Source organism: Euprymna scolopes, chromosome 6 (genome assembly GCF_053919585.1).
Source record: "Euprymna scolopes isolate OS-2025 chromosome 6, ASM5391958v1, whole genome shotgun sequence".
NCBI classification, from domain to species: Eukaryota; Metazoa; Mollusca; class Cephalopoda; order Sepiida; family Sepiolidae; genus Euprymna; species Euprymna scolopes.
Window position 1 is genome coordinate 16,255,640 of NC_136487.1, and position 15,942 is coordinate 16,271,581.

The 15,942-nt window shown below is 31.0% G+C and overlaps 1 protein-coding gene across 2 annotated transcripts in view; it reads right to left on the reverse strand.

Annotated features, from left to right (window-relative positions):
* The window catches only part of LOC145277534 (F-box and leucine-rich repeat protein 13-like), a 117,636-nt gene that overhangs the window by 68,283 nt on the left and 33,411 nt on the right, over positions 1-15,942 (reverse strand). The window lies entirely within an intron of this gene.

The window sequence follows — 15,942 nt, forward strand, 5'->3', positions numbered from 1 at the left end:
ACCGTTTTTGTAGAACATCCCAGGTTGGTTCTCCAACCACGACATGACTTCAGAAATCAAGGCTGCATCATCTGGGAAATGCTTTCCTTTCAAAAACAACTTCATGACTGGGAAGAGGTGAAAGTCAGAGGGTGCAAGGTCAGGAGAGTAGGGAGGATGGGGGTTGATTTCATAACCACATGCCCATGCTTCTGATCTGGCGACATGCGAGTTGTGGACCGGAGTGTTGTCTGCAGGAGGAGGGTACCTTTGCTGATCTTGCCCCGCCTCTTGATTTTGATAGCTTCCCTTAATTTCCTCAAAAGTAAAGCATAATAGGCTCCTGTAATTGTGGTACTCTTTGCCAGAAAATCTGTCATCACTACTCCGTCCTGGTCCCAGAAGACTGTGAGCATAACCTTGCCAGCGAAGGGTTGCACCCTTGCCTTCTTTGGAGGTGGTGAGTCAAAGTGCTTCCACTGCATTGACTGGACTTTGGTCTCTGGATCATAGTGATGGACCCAGGTTTCATCCTGTGTAATCAGTCTTTTGAAAAACTTTGACTCATCTTCTTGACACATCTCCAAATTTCTCCTCAAGCACTCGACGCGTTCTCGCTTCTGGAATGGTGTGAGCAACCTGGGAATCCATCTGGCAGACACCTTATGCATATGCAAATGGTCATGAATGATAGTTTCCACAGACCCTCTACTAATCTTGACATCTTGGGCTATTTGGTGAATGCGCCGATCTTCCAAAATGGCAGCCTCAACTTGACAGACAGATGCCTTATCACTGGCAGAAGGGGGGAGGGCGACCAGGTCTGGGAGCTGTTTCCACAAACTTCCGACCATGTTTGAATTCACGATGCCAGTGTTTTACAAGGTTATATGACCATCAGTTTCTTTCATTTCATTAAAAGTCTCCTGTGGTGTGCGTCCTTTCAAATACAAAAACCGGATCACTGCTTGAAATTCAACAGGCTCCATTTCACACCTGACTCAGTTCAAACACCTGTAATACAGAAACCACAATTAGTTCAGAGCTGTAATTTGCCACATAACTCGTAGAGATATAAATCATTGCACATGCAAAATTTCAGCTAGATCAGATAATTGGAAATGGATCAGGGGCATTACTTATTGCATGCACCTCATATATATGATATACATATATATGGTATATATATATGATGTATATATATATATATATATATATATATATATATATATGGTGCATATATATATATGGTATATACATATGGTATATATATGGTATATATATATATATATATATATGGTATATATATATGGTATATATATATATGGTATATATATATATATATATATATATATATATATATATATATGGTATATATATATATATATATATATATATATGTATATATATATATTTATAGTATATATATATGTATGGTATATATATATGGTATATATTTATATATATATATATATATATATATATAAATAAATATGGTATATATATATGGTATATATCTGGTATATATATACCTATATGTGGTATATATATGGTGTCTATATATATATGGTATATATATGGTACATATATATATATATATATATATATATGGTGCATATATATATATGGTATATACATATGGTATATATATGGTATATATATATATATATATATGGTATATATATATGGTATATATATATATGGTATATATATATATATATATATATATATATATATATGGTATATATATATATATATATATATATGTATATATATATATTTATAGTATATATATATGTATGGTATATATATATGGTATATATTTATATATATATATATATATATATATATAAATAAATATGGTATATATATATATGGTATATATCTGGTATATATATACCTATATGTGGTATATATATGGTGTCTATATATATATGGTATATATATGGTACATATATATGGTATATATATACATATATATATGTATGGTATATATATGGTATATATACATATATATATGGTATATATATGTATATATATATACATATATATATGGTATATATATATGGTATATATATATATGGTATATATATATATATATATATATATATATATATATATATATATATATATATATATACTGTGTATGCAAAATCAAGACTTCAAGGCAAGGTGTTGATGGCAACAAAAAGTGTATTTCATTTTACGTTACAATTGTTTCAATGTCCAGTTCGACAATTTCAAGCATTATATCGTTTGAAAATTTTCAAAAACCAGCATTTCTTCAGACTTTATGAATAAACACACTTTTGGCAATGTAGCATTTTTTGAATAGAAAGAAAAAAGGGGGGGAATCTCTAACGAGAAAAGCATGCGAGAAACATTTACCTTGTTTGTGGTTACGGAAAAGCCCATTTAAATATTAATATATCGCCTAATTTTCATATCCTTATTCAAGAACAGAGTTATGTGAAGTTTCTACGGGGAGCCCTAAGCCATTTAAAAAAAGAAAAAAATTTTTTTTTTAAATATATCCCATTTGTTGGGTTCCTAAATTCCTTTATTTCCCATCATTAATATTTAAATGGGCTTTTCCGTAAATGTTTCTCACATGCTTTTACCGTTAGAGATCCCCCCCTTTTTTCTTTCTATTCAAAAAATGCTACATTGCCAAAAGTGTGTTTATTCATAAAGTCTGAAGAAATGCTGGTTTCTGAAAATTTTCAAATGATATAATGCTTGAAATTGTCGAACTGGACATTGAAACAATTATAACATAAAATGAAATACACTTTTTGTTGCCATCAACACCTTGTCTTGATTTTGCACACACAGTATATTAATGCTCAATTATGAAATGTGATAATTTTGTAGCTTAATCCTTAAGTCAACCATTTTTGGCTTAAAACCTATTGGTATATGAAAATTTACTGAATTACACAAACTCAGTATCTTATATATATATATATATATATATATATATATATATATATATATATATATATATATATATATTTAAATAAGGTAGTAGTCACCAACAATGTGTATTTTTTAACATTATTTTATTATTCCGTGTCTTGGTTTTTCATTGAGAATTATGTTTGGATCATTGTAATAATGTTTTAAAGTCATTGAAATCGTTTTTACGCGCGTTTCAGACGTTCTGTGAAGCGTCCTCGTCATATATATATGTATATATAGTAATTTATAAAATATATATGGAAATTACGCTACACTGAATATTCCACGTTTCATCCACTCTAGGATTCTTCAGGCTTATGCTTTGTAAACTTTCCAATCGGATTTTTGAAAACTTTCCAATCGGATTATATGCATCGTCACATTGGATTTATCTTGGAATGCATTCTATCTAAAGAACTATTTTGTATTTATTTTCATTTTTTTTATTTGGAAATTTATAACTACAATAAATTGCAGTTTCACTTAATGCCTTAACTAGCAAATTCTAGCATTGCTACAAATATAATTTGCTGATTTCTTTATGCCCCCTTACGAGAAGAATAATAAGAATAGCATTCTTTGAAACTCCGCGGAATAAGGATTTTGTAAATTGTTTTTTGGAGTATTCAGTCAAACAATAAATTTTGATTGCAAAGTTCAACTTACAGTTTTAATTTTCTTTCTCTTATATATATATATATACATATATATATATATATATGATATATATATATATGGTATATATATATGGCATATATATATATGGTATATATATGGTATATATATATGCTATATATATATGGTGTATATATATATGTTATATATATGATATGTATATATATGTTATATATATATATATGGTATATATATATATGATATATACATGGTATATATATATATATATATGATATATATGTGGTATATATATATATATGGTATATACATGGTATATATATATATTGTACATATATATATATTGTATATATATATGGTATATATATATATGATATATATATATATATATGGTATATATGTATATGTTATATATATATGGTATATATATATGTATATATATATGGTATATATATATATATGGTATATAAATATGTATATATATGGTATATATATATGGTATATACATATATATATGGTATATATATATGGCATATAGATATATATGTGGTATATATATATATATATATATATATATATATATATATATATATATATATGGTATATATATATATATATGGTATATATATATGCTATATATATGGTATATATGTATATATATATATAGTATATATATATATATATATATATATATATATATATATGATTAGTTTTTTTGGAAAAAGAATTCCAGCAGAGTGCTCAATTAAAAGGAAAATCCAAATTTTAAGAGCGTACTTATATTTTGTGTACAGAAAGTTGTTAGTTGAGACAGGTCATTGGTACCGTCGGTTTCAAGCCCGATAATAAGGCACGTTTAAGGTATCCTTATCGAGCTCTCTTCATGACGAATATTGGCTGAAGAGAGCTCGAATATTGGCTGAAGAGAGCTCGATAAGGATACCTTAAACGTGCCTTATTATCGGGCTTGAAACCGACGGTACCAATGACCTGTCTCAACTAACAACTTTCTGTACACAAAATATATATATATATATATATATATATATATGGTATATATATATATGGTATATATGAACATATATATATAAGCATATATATATGAATATATATATAAATATATATATATAAATATATATTATATATATTTGTATATATGTATCATATATATATACCACATATATATATATATATATATATATATATATATATATATATATATATATATATATATATATATACAGTGATGATCATATTTATTGGCACGGTAAAATAAAAGTTAAGTTTTGTCTAATAAATTCTAAAAAAGGGATTAAATTAAAGAAAATAACAAAGTATATTATGTATTTTTAACTGGCCTTTCCGATGCAGCAATCGGATTTTAGAAAAAATAAATAACAAAGGAACAACAAACATAATTGCAAAAAACCCTTGTTCAAAATTATTGGCAAGGCTTTGTTTTTCTTTTAGTATCAGTATAATATCAATCAATTTCCGGTTTACGTGCTTTCTGAACTTTTTTTTAGCCATATTATGCTTGTTTAACGCTAATTCAGTGAATAATTTTTTTCAGATAATTTTTAGATAGCGATTTATTTAAACTATTATAAGTGACTAAATTATAATTTTCAATCGCCATGGTTAAAACTAAGGAACACAGCGAAGACGTCAGGAAGCTTGTTGTAGCATGCCATACCAATGGGGAGGGCTATGATAAGATTTCAAAGAAGTTAAACCTTCCCAAATCCACTGTTAGAGCCATAATAAACAAGTTCAAATCGCAAGGCCACGTTATGAGTTTAGAGGGTAGAGGGAGAAAAAGGATTCTTTCCCCAAGAGATGAACGGAAAATTGTTCGACAAGTAAAACAAAACCCAAGGATCTCTGTTGGGGAGATTGTTGATGAACAGAGCACCTCTGGAGTGAATGTATCTCGACATACAGTTGGTAGAGTTTTGAAGAGAGCTGGTTTAAAAGCATGTCGTCCGAGAAAGACTCCCTTATTGAAGCCTATGCACCTGAAAGCAAGGCTAGCCTTTGCAAAACGTCATATTGATAAAGATGTTGCATTCTGGAAACGTGTTCTATGGACTGATGAAACGAAAATAGAGTTATTTGGCCATAATAAAGTGTCTTATATTTACAGAAAATCTGGCGAAGCTTTCCTGCCTAAGAACACCATACCCACAGTGAAGCACGGTGGAGGCAGTTTGATGTTTTGGGGATCCTTTGCTGCCTCTGGACCAGGGCGACTTGTTAAGGTCACAGGTAGCATAAAAAAGGAAGATTATGTTAAAATATTGGATGAAAACCTGAAAGACTCTGCTAAAGAGCTCTCACTTGGTCGTCGTTGGTGGTTCATGCAAGATAATGACCCAAAGCATTCGGCTAAACTGACTAAGAAATGGCTTGAGGACAATCATATTAATGTTTTGGAGTGGCCATCACAAAGCCCAGACCTTAATCCAATTGAAAATTTATGGAGAACATTAAAATTGAGGGTAATGCAAAGGAAGCCTAAGAATCTTATTCAATTGGAGGATTATTGTCAGGAAGAGTGGGCTAAAATTACTACTGAAGAGTGCAACAACTTGGTTGTAAACTATGAAAAGCGACTGAGGAAGGTAATCAAGACCAAAGGCTATACAATTGATTATTAAATAAATCGTGCCAATAATTTTGAACAAGGGTTTTTTGCAATTATGTTTGTTGTTCCTTTGTTATTTATTTTTTCTAAAATCCGATTGCTGCATCGGAAAGGCCAGTTAAAAATACATAATATACTTTGTTATTTTCTTTAATTTAATCCCTTTTTTAGAATTTATTAGACAAAACTTAACTTTTATTTTACCGTGCCAATAAATATGATCATCACTGTATATGTATGTATATATATATATATATATATATATATATATATATATATATATAGTGGTTGAATAGTATGCGATAGGTTAAAATTAATATTTTTTTCCTTCTATTTTTATTTCTGCATTTCTTTTATTCTTTAGACTATATATATATATTTTTTTTCTTTTGACTATATATATATATATATATGATTTTTTTTTATTCATCCAGCCTTGACAGACGTGTTTTTAAATATTCTCTCCAGTACTTTACTTTTAATGATTTGGAATTCATTCCATTTGCGCTTTTTCCAAGGAACTCTGCCTTTTGGATTATTTTGGACCATTTGGAATTTACCTATCGGATTGAAATTTTAAATTCGACCGTTTTGGATTTTATCATTTTTTGATTTTTACCCTTCACCGGACTATCCATTCATGTGAAATCTTTTTATTTTTATTTTTCTTTTACCTCCTGTTCCCCTTACCTCACCCTTTTTTTTAACCAAGTAAGATCTGTGACTTACTTGTAGTTTCATTAAATACTTTTATATGCAAAATCCGATCCTGCATTTTGCTAATTCCTGCCCTCTGATGAGCAGGAGAGTATTTCTTCGAAACTCTGTGGATTAAGAACTATCCACTTATCTTGTGTTTCCTTTTTTAAAATTAAATATGTTTCTAACTCTTTTTCAAGATGTCTTTTAACATGTTTTATTAATCATTTGTTCATATATATATATATATATATATATATATATATATATATATATATATATATATATATTATGCAAGTATGATTAATTTTGTATTTTTGTTTCCTTTAATGCATAAACCTGCAAAATTTATTGTATATTTTGCAAACCTCTTCTATCTGATGAGAATAAGTGCATTCTTTGAAACTCCACCGTATACGGTTTTCTTGTTTTTTTGTACTTCTTGTTGGACAATAAAAATTTTGTATACCTTCTTTACAGGTTTATAATGTTTTTTTGAAAAAAGCGGATAGGCCAAAGGATGTAATCAGATGAAATGAATAAATTAATAATAATGCAACTATGAAAGAGAAAGGGAGAGACAAGAGAAAATGCAGCGTGATAAAATGGTGAGAAAAAAATGAAGGAAACGTTTTTTTTTTTAATAATAATAAAATATATTCAAAAAATATTTTTCATATTTTTTGTATTCAGTTATTTATACTATGGCCATAAAATGAATAAGGATAATTTGCAATGAAAATGGTTGACTTTTTTTTTAATTTGTCCATTTTAAAACTTTATATAGACATGAGAGAAAAGTGGATGGGGTCACAAAAGGTGACGTGAGATACTAGGGAAAGAGGATTTCATGTTATTTTCAAATTTATAACGTGATTTGAGAGAAGGCGATAAATCTTATGTATTGGTATGAATATCATGGATGTTTACAATATGGCTACTCCCATGTCACTGTGTCCATTTGAAAATCACAAGAAATCCAATATTTCCTTCTGTCTTTTATATCTCTCGTTTTTCTTCTGTCCCTTCACTCTTTTCCCCCATTTTCTCTCAGGAAACAGACAAATGGTTTTCCAATGTGAAAAAACGCATGCACAAAACACAAACATAGTAGCATTTTATGGCAATGATGATGATGATGATCATCATCATCATGACAAAGATGATGATGAGGATGCTGATGCTGCTGCTGATGATGATAATGACGAAAATGATGCTGCCGATGGTGATGACGGTGGTGATGATGATGATAATGACGATGACATCTGTTTATTAATCAAATGTTATAATAAAAACAAAATAACCAAAACATGGCAACACTCCAAAAGTCACATTTGAAAATTAGGGTTTAGTTCTATATATATATAAAAAAAAAACAATGGTCATGCTGTTATGTCATTAATCTTAAACATGCACATGCATATCAACATATAAGTAGACATTAACACACACTCAGTAATAAATGGATGCACACATTATTTTTTAATTTGTCTTATTTTGGGTTTATAAGCTGGTTATAGGGAAACCACACCAGCTGCCAACATTCACTCACTTTTATTGACTCCAACCGAGAGCTCTTTTCAGGATCCTCGTGGCCCCCTTAAATGCAGTTGTCTGGATCTCTCTTGCACTTGGTTCACCAGGAATACTGGTTAGATAGGCTTTAAAGTTCTTCTTTCATACGCCTAGTGGCACCTATAAACACTTGAATGATTGATATCTCCCGAAGATTCCAATTTCTCTTCATATCATACATGAAACCTTGATATTTTGTCTGTTTCTCCCTTTCAGCCCTGTTCAGACCTCCATCATTAGGGGCACTCACTTCAACCAAGGTTGCCACTCTCTGTCTTATTCCATATTACTGTATCAGGTTGGTTGGTTGGTTGTTTTTGTTTTACAGCATATCAACCCTTTTCAGGTTATTTAATGCTGAATCCAATTTTTTTTATTAGAATATATTTGTTGTTTTCAAATCGGTTTCTATTTAACCCATAGTTGGGACCCTAACAGGTACTACCACTTCGGGTCAGAGTGGACCTGCGAGCAATGGCAATTAAAGGGTGGCTCCACACTCCCGAAAGCCCACAAGCTGGGGTCTCACCACTGGATATAGTTTAAGGTCATATCCAGGACCTGCTATGTCAGGTTTGACAATAGCATTTTCAAAGTATGTGGCTGTAGGGATTACATGGTCGTAATATACGGTGTATGCCTCGTTTTCAACCGTTTCTTCCGGTTGCACATACTCATACTAACACTCATACACATACTCATTAGCAGGCATATATATCTATGTTAGTGACCCCCATGATGTCAGGTTAAACAGAGCTGCGAAGGAAAAGATAAACAAGTCTTATGTATGATATGAAAAGAAACTGGAATCTTGAAATTCCCGTCATTCCAGTAATTATAGGAGCAACCGGATTCATGGAAAAGAATTTTAAAAACTACCTGGCAAATATACCTGGTGAACAAAGTGCTAGACAGATAAAAACAATTGCACTTAAAACGGCGGTTATGCTCTTAAAAAATGATCGCTCAGTTGGAAAGTATGAGACATGACGAATGTTTGGTATCCGGTAAAATGCCCCATCCCTAACAATTAATTTAAAAAAATCTATGTAGCCATGTATCTGCTTATATATTTGAAATAAAATCACTCCCAGACACGTGTTTTATCTTTTCAAGACTCATCAGTGCAGCTAGATACATCTGGCGCAAGAATCCCAAACATTAGTTACCACCTATAATGACAGCTCGAGGCTCTACTTCCTGAGCTAACTTTCCCCGTGATAAGATATATACATTTCTTATAACCGATTGTTTATACTCATTTGTTTACTTTACTTATGATGTTGAAACCAGAAAAGATTTGATTGTTTTTACGGAAGAATCTTGTGTTACATTTAAGTAAAAAAAGCGTCATTTCTTCCATTATCCATCGCAAAATCTATATATATATATATATATATATATATATATATATATATATATATATATATATATATATATATATATACATATTTTTTTTAATTAGTATTAGCGATCCAGTAACTTTGTCAGACTTGGACAGAAGCCTTCTGTCCAAGTCTGACGAAGTTACTGGATCGCTAATACGATTCAGTAGCAGAAACATGCGTAACTAAACAGATAAAACGGTAATACAATAAAATATATATATTTGCTCTGCAATAATATTGAGCACCTTCTTCAAGTTTTCATTATTTACCAGTTCTGCTATATATATATATATATATATATATATATATATATATATATATATATTCCGTGTATTTGGGCAGCATTCTTTCATTTAAGCAAAAATTGTTAAACATAACAGAATTCCTTCACTTGATTGTACCTTTTTTATTTTTTCAGTTTTCTAATCATCATTTAAGTGTAAAAATAAAAAAAATAATTCTGATGAAAAGTAGTGATCCGACTAAATGTTAAATTAAATAGTCGTGTTCATCAAGCGACTTTACACTATGTATATGCATACCAACTTATCATACTAAGAAACCTGCACACATTCACAGATACGAGGTCACATGTACAATTATTAACACCTGTACATACACAAATATATACACACTTGCAATAAAACAAAGCAACAGGTTAGGTGCCTAACAATGAAAACAGGAGAAAAGAACAGGAAAAGTCCAAGTTCAAATGTTTGTAGAAAATACAATGAGTTTTTTCGTAGTGGAAAATATGAAAATATTTTTGTTCTTTTTAGAACAAAAATATTTTCATATTCTCCACTGTAAAACTCGCTTTTCAAAAAAAAAAATTTCCTTTATTCCTCACATTCTGACTAAGGGGGCGGGTGGGGGGGACTGCTGTTTTTGGAGTCGGAATCTACCCATATAACACTTATCATTGGTTGGTTTTTGATCTTGAAGTTGTATTTGATTATTTTAGGTCCTTACATCAAATGGCTTCATGCATTAAAAAAAATCATTAAATAATTGCTCATATCAAAACAGAATATTTGGCAGAGACAATATTGAACTAATTTAAAATTAAATTTATTATGCCTTAAGTAACAATCTACATAATAGTGCAGTTACTGCTGGAGTTAATGGGTAGCAGATAAACAGCTGGTCAGAGATAGGTTAGTTTGGAAATCAATTTTTAAAACAGTCCAACACATGCCAGTTTGTAAAACGCACGTTAAAATAAATATTATATTAAATGATGATGATGAAGCAGTAAGATGTGCCACATGGCTGGAAAGTGAAGAAAGCCAGTTACCCCAAGAGGGCACTCTAGCTGGATCCAAAAATAACTATGAATAGACCTGTGAGCATTTGTGCTTTAGGTGATCAGCAATGAACTAACTTCCTTCACAAAATGCCTAGGAGGATGCACTTCTTAGGGGCAATCTGAATCATATCTCATCCCCCCCCAAAAATGTCTGGTACTGCCAAAACAGTCCCTAGGTTGTCAGATTGATTGCCAAGGATATATCATCAGCTTAGTATGAAATATAGCTCACAAGGCCCATTTTCCTTTCCATTACCACAAATTTATGATACTGGCCCCTACTAATGTAATATATTAAATGTTGGCTATGCCAGTTTTCATTTTCTCTTTTGTGATATAATGGATGTCATTTGAAAGAATTCAAGGACAAGCCAAAATAAAGCATAATCACGTTTACACCCTAGTTCTCATTAGATTATTGAAGTTAAGCAACGTGGAGCATGGTCAGTACCAGACGGGTGATCAATTTTGGAATACCAGGCGCTGTATGTAGGAGGACGTTGACACTGCTCTGCAAGAGTTACAAAAACTTAACGTCATTATCTCTTCTAATGGGAATATATATGTAACTGGAGACCGCTTGTGAATTTAATACTCCCATAAAACTGCCTCCTCTGGAGGAAGTCAGTTAAATTCACCTAGGGATAGTGTCATTTTGGATTGGATTGGATTGGATGGAAGGACAAACTAAAAGGGTTACAAAGGGTCGATGTGTAGGGTCACATGGAAAGGTAATGACAGGTCATTTCTGTAGGTATGAGTAAAATGCAAAGGATTACATTTTTTAAAATCTGGTCTCAAATTTCTTTGCTTTATTTATAACAGAGCCAATGAATTTGGATTCATTTCTTTTACCTTTGAGCTACGAATGTACAGGATTTACAAAAAGAAGTTGAGCTTGAAAATGTTAGACAAATTTATTAAGTGATTAGGTTTTACAGATGGTCTTCAAAAACATTTGAAACCCTGGTCTTAAACTGGACTTAAAAAAAACAGTGACGATGAGAGACAAGTTTATTTCAGTCAGTAAGCAGAAAGTTATGTCGATACACACAACTGAAAATATCCAATAATTCATAATAAAAGAGACAAAGTGAAGAATTGCTGAAGAGTATGTGTGTGTTGGGGGGGGGGGTAAGTTTAGATTAAAAATAAGGAAGATGGAATTATCAATTATGGAATAAACAAGTAAAGCATTAGTTATCTCCCCTTGTGATCGCTGTTATAATAATGCAAACAACTATGCTATTTCTGTTTACTTGGGCTCATTTTAAAATCGGTCTTAGTTAGTTTGTTACGTTTATGGTCATATAACTTCATGCAAAATTTATGAAAAACTACCTAATGAACGAATTTTGATACAATTATAAGCCTAACATAATGGACTAATGAATGAAATCATCTCCTTTCTGAGTTACATCTTTATTGTATTCCAACCTCATTTATTTTTTTACATCAACATCTAATGGAGATACAAGCAACAGAAGCAGCAGCAGCAGCGATATCAGAGGCCAACATTAGGATTTTGAATCTATGCTTAATTTCTAAGTATTGGTTGGTGCAAGTATTTAATTTCTTTTCTGGGATGACTTCTGATTGGACAAGTCAGAGAGAAAGTTAAATGCTTGCACCAATGAGCACTCAGATTTAAAATTAAGCATAGTGCCAAATCATAATAGTGTAACATGGCCGTTACACTTTAGCTGTGTTGCTACATACCAATACTCGGATCCACACATTGTCTGAGACTTTGTCACAAAGGAACAAACAAAAAAGAAAAAGGGAAAGAAATAAAATCCGACTCAGCATTTTTTTAAAGTGCAAATGAAATACATTTATTCCTTCCAACAATAACGTATTTCATTATCTTTCAAAAGTCTTTTCACACCCACACGTGTTTTACCAAGCTCTACCATATTACATGTGCTTTTTAAAAGTTTCTCTCCCCGCTACGTCATGTCGGCCTTAGTCACACATCTATCTTCGCCTTCTTGACCATGTGGTGTATTTTTTATCCTTTTCTTGTGATGCAAGTTCGCACACACTTGCTAATTTTCATATCGCTGAAACGGCTGCTGCTGCTAACATTTTCGCTAGTCAGCTATCCAGCGGCTGCTGTTGCTTTTCCCATTCATTAATGCTCTGTTACAATATTACTTGGCCTTCGGGACAAGATCAAAGTGTAGTATTGTTCATCGTTGACTGTATTTTTTTAACATGAATAAAAGATTTAATATCTCAAAGTGTAGTATCTGTTCTTCAGATGCTGCACTTCTATTTCTTGTTCTCTTTCGGTGGAGGAGAAATCCTTCACGACTGAGACAATTTTTATTTTTGTACCTTTTCTCCACGTTAAAAAACGACCCTGGTGTCTAACTCTGTCGCGTGGGGAGGCATAGTAAATAGGTACAATAAGAGTATACTGTTTCGTTACAATAACAGCTCGTGTTGCTTCTACTGTTGCTGCTCCTGTCGTTTGTACGTCCGTTATAAATATGTCAAGTGAAGTTTGTCTCTCAAACGTTAAGAGTAAAAACAAAGGGAAGTAATTCAGTATGCTAAATTATACTCCTGTGTTTTGATCTATTTAAATAATGAAATTTTGTTTAATTCCTTGTTGAAATTGCTTTTTCTTAATGCATGGATCTCAGATCACATGACCACAAGGCAGTAAACTATAGCCTGATCAAGAGCATATTTTCTCTTTCCCCCTTGCTGCTAACCTTTTTGGTTAGTCACCAAAGTAACATCACATTTGTTTGTCCATTGTTCTTCTTTTTTTTTTTCAAACAAATCCTATGACCAGTTGTCCTTCTGTGCATATTGGTAAGTTTTTTTTTTTTTATATCATCTCCATTATTTGTATTAGAAAATTTTGACATCTGTCGCATATTTCGTTGTATTACTTGTGAGCATAAATAAATCCTGTTATATTTTTATGTATATGTTTTTTATTTTTATGTTTTTTAGTTCTTTTTTGTTTATCACTTTTATTTGTTGGAACAATGTCGCAGAACTTGTTGGGGCAATTGTAAGAACAATGAAACAGATGATAATTCTTATATCCTTATTGCATCTTATTGGATGCCTCTGCTATTTGTTTATTTTATTTTATTTTCTGTTTATCATTTTATTAAGATAAACGTAAAAGTTTTTTTTTTTTCATTTATCACACCTTGATTACTATGAAAATGACTGGTATTATTTAAATCAATAACACATCATAATCTTTTGAAATACTATATATATATATATATATATATGCTGTTTGTTTTTGTGATACGTTTTGAAATAATTCAATTAATTATGAAAGTGCATTTTTACGTAAATGCGAGTTGGAAATAATTTTCCCTTTAACCAATTTGGAACCCCCAGCATATATATTGTTTTTAAAATATAATTATCCACTGACACGTGTTTTGTCATCTACAACTCATCAGAGTGGCTGAATCTAGCAAGATTCGAAATCGGGACCCCATGGTAAGAAGTCTAAACTCTTACCAGTCGTCCACCTCGCACGATTTTTTTGGATATATCGTGATTTACGTAGATGTTATTTGTTTTTGTTTTTGCAATACATTTTGAATGAATTCAATTATTTACAAAAGTGCATTTTTACCTAATGCGAGTTGGGAATAATTTTTCCTTTAACCAATTTGGTACTCCTATTTTAAAAACAATATATATGCTGCTCCCTACATGGGAGTTTATTGGTAAGAGTTTAGGCTTCTTACCATAGGGTCCCGATTTCGAATCTCGCTAGATTCAGTCACTCTGATGAGTCGTAGACGACGAAACACATGTCAGTGGATAATTATATTTTAAAAACAATATATATATATATATATATATATATATATATATATATACATATATATACATATATATATATATATAATTTGAGGTTAATATTTTCCAAAGGTAGGGTAACCAGTGAAATATAACGAGGTTCATACAAGAGTGCTCAATACAGACGTAGAGCAGGTTACATTTGTCTTTACATAAGCAGTAGTTAGTTGCTACACAGTCATGAGCATGTTTCGGTCTACTAGTATTTACTAACTAGAGACTTCATCAGGCAACAACCCTTATTTTCGAAAACGGAATTCTAAATGAAGAGCGAAAATTAATCCTCGGCAAAAGAAGTTTTTTTTTGTTTTTTTTCTGCTTTATCTTACATAAACAAAATCGGTTATTTTTGGACCTCCCCAATATAAATTTCTCTTTGGTATGTTCCTTTAATGTTGATTCATTAATTTGTGTATTAGCAAATTTATTAAAGACTTTTTTAATGATGTTAATTGCAAAATTCAGGATATATGTCATTTATAAACTTATGATAGTTGAATTTAGCCTTTTTTATTTTTTATTTATTTATTTAAAAAAAATTTTATGCATGGTTTTACTCAGGAAAAGTGTAGTTTTGGATTTCGTGAATGTTGGACCTGAGGAGGTTAGGATGCGTAGGTGTTCAACTGTCGGATATTGCATATGGGTCGTGTTGGAGTTGAATATATTGGGGAGTAATTCGCAAGTGAGAGAGCAGATGCTATTTGTAATGTCTGCAATTTATGGAGGTTTCCTGTTTCTTATTTAAGAGTTTATCCCAATCCTTAAATTTTGTGATAAATAGTTTTTCATTTAAGCAAAGAAGGCAATAGTGTCGGAATATTAATTAAGTGTGTGCATGTGTGTGTGTGTGTGTGTGTGTGTCAATATTTTGTCTCTTTTGTTATTATAGAAAGTACACA